The following is a 2,846-nucleotide window of genomic DNA, read 5'->3' as shown; positions in this document are numbered from 1 at the left end:
CTGGAAGCAGGGGTACAGCCAGACCTGAAGTGTTGGTTGCTGCTCCCATCACCTCCTGGATCTGTTTATGAGGGCAGGAGAACCATTTTACTTCCACTTGGCATTTGCTTTTAGGGGGATTATTCTTATTTGCTTTGCCTCAGAAGCAAATTCTCTGGTTTTGGGGCCAATTAAGAAAATCTAAATGTTCCAAAGGATCAGCCTTATCCAGTCAATTTCAGTGAGCGTTCTTCTAGCTGTAGGGCATGGTGGCTAGGTCCATCACCAAATGACCCTTATTTTTACTAGACTGCCTGCAATCAGATGATCTTCCAGAAATACAAAGAACTGGATATGAGTGGAATCCATGCTGGAAAGGCTGCTCACATTCCCTCTGGAGTAAATGACCTAAGACCCACAATCCTTACAAATGTTCTTTTGATGAACAAAAACAATTAAATAAATAAATATATGTAATGAATATAGCAGTATATATAATAATTATAACACACACAAAATGTACAAGTCGTTTTGTATTTCAAAGTGTGCTGTTGTGTATATGGTTTTAGTTTAAATATCATGGGGGAGGTGGTTGTTTAAATCTGTTTTGGGGCATATATTCCTGTTCTTTATACTTGCTACCAAATTTTATAACTTCCAGAAAGCATATTGTAAAATTCTCTAGACTTTTTACCAATAACAATATTGAAGAGCTAATCATAGTAAATTTATGACTTGTCCTAATAACTTTTAAACTAAGAATGCCATCTAATTTTACATTGTATCATAATAAATTCTACTCATAACTAATCATTTAAAGTTTTCTCAGTACCATCTCAAACCTCAGCTCATGTTCTTTATAGTTCACAGGCAGTGTTGCTAGACAGCTCCCCAGCACTTAGGCCAGGCACAGACATTACACTTTTAGCAGTAAAAGTGATCAGAAACCAGTCTATACCAGCAACAAAAGTTAGGCACGTATAGACTGGGTTAAAAATGGTGGAACCCAGTCTAAGATTCCCCTCCCTCCAAAGGGTGAATGTGTATTCTGTTCACTATCGTTATAAACCACACCACTTAGAGAAAACCATGTCACTTAGATCATTTCGGCCTCAGGCTTTTTGAACATCTGTACCTAGCCCTAGTCTACCCCTTAGCCATCTAACCTCCTTGAGGAAGTGTCAGTGAGCATGTCTATATCTGAACCATGGTGTACTGTTGGTAGCGTTCTGGGAAAGTGACAGTGGGTACACCTACTGCATGTGTGCCTAACTGCAGTTGTTATTTTGCATTCACTTAGTACTAAATGACTGTGCAGTAACCGCTATTACTGTACAGTCCCTCAGCTCACGGGCTGTTTCTGAACCTACTGAGCAATAGCAACAAGCTACTGTGCAGTCACTCATTGCTACTGTGCAGTAGTATCTGAATCACAGTTCGTGCTCGCCAATGCTATGTTGCCATAGTGACGAGCTACATTTCCATAGTTCATCACTATGGAGATGTAACATCTCATGTAGATGCTGCAAATGAGGACTTTCTAAAAAATGCCCACAGCAATAAAACAATCATAGAAGGAAAATGTGAGAAAATTGGAAAAATTAGAAGAACTGAATTTTGAATGGTTTCAAAAAGAGAAGTTAAAAGAGATTATACAGAAATAAATCCAGACCATAAAGAGCTTAAAAAGTTACTGGTGGTGATATGCTGCATGAAGTTGACCAGATGCAGACTGAGGTGTCAGCCCCAGAGCAGTACCAAAAGGAGGAGCTCAGCATCTTGGTAGTGTGGGTGGATGCCCCAATAGCTAGCAGCTCCAAGAGATTTTGGTTATGACTTCCCAGAGAGAAGCAGGAGCAAAAATAGCATTCAGACTAGCAGTTGGGTCCCATTCACATTGGGTCTACTGATGCAACCAGGTCTGGAGTGAAAGAAGTAGAAATCAGTAGCATAACCAGGGGTGGCTGAGAGGGATGCCGATTTAGGAAGGAGACGAAAAATCATCCCCCACCACCACAGATTCTGCACCCCAGCAGCAAGAGCAGGCCCATAGCATTGTTTTTGCTTCAGCCAGTGCACAGGAACCAAATTGTTGCTGCTTTAAGAGCAAGAGCTGGGGCAGGCAGAGGCACCCAGTAGCGGCAGCAGCAGCAGCAGCAGCTGGACATTGTTTTGGGTAAGACTTCTGCACATTCTCTCCCCACCACTGGCTCTGGGAATGTGCACTGACCGTTCCACGCCCCCTCCCCCCACAGCTCTGAGAGCCATGTTCATCTGCTTTTGGAACTCTATCACCCCTCCCCAGCCCTCATACAACCAGAGCCAGACATAGGCATGGGTGAACCATGCAGCCACCCGGGGCCCAGACAAAAAGGGGGCCTGAAAATGGTAATATTTTTTTCCATTGTCCGATTATTACTATCATTATCTCTGGTGAAGAGGAGCCCGATACTAAAAGTTCCCCCAAGGCTACCAGGAGGCTAGGTATGGTACTGCACACAACGTTTGCCCAGGGTGCAAACCCTGTCTGTTATGTCACTGTTGTAAATGGAGGACTGCTCAAAACACAGCAGCACCAGTTCCTCCAGTCCGGCTGGAGAACAGGTACGAAGCCCTGGCAGCCCAGGAGGAGGCGGAAGGAGAGGACGAAACTGGGGAGGAGGCAACTCCACGCTCACTGACTCCCATGCAAGCTGAAGGAGACAAGCAGGCCAGGAGGAGGAAGCGTTGCGTGATTGTCATTGGTGACTCCATCCTGAGAGATACGGAGGGCCCAATCTGTCACCAGGACCCCTCGGCATGCAAGGTCTACTGCCTACCTGGATCGAGGATTCAGGACATGAAAGGGATGCTCCAAACCGTAATCC

Source organism: Gavialis gangeticus, unplaced genomic scaffold (assembly GCF_001723915.1).
Source record: "Gavialis gangeticus isolate Ggan-Ray unplaced genomic scaffold, GavGan_comp1, whole genome shotgun sequence".
Lineage (NCBI taxonomy): Eukaryota > Metazoa > Chordata > Crocodylia > Gavialidae > Gavialis > Gavialis gangeticus.
This window is presented reverse-complemented; position numbering follows the sequence as displayed.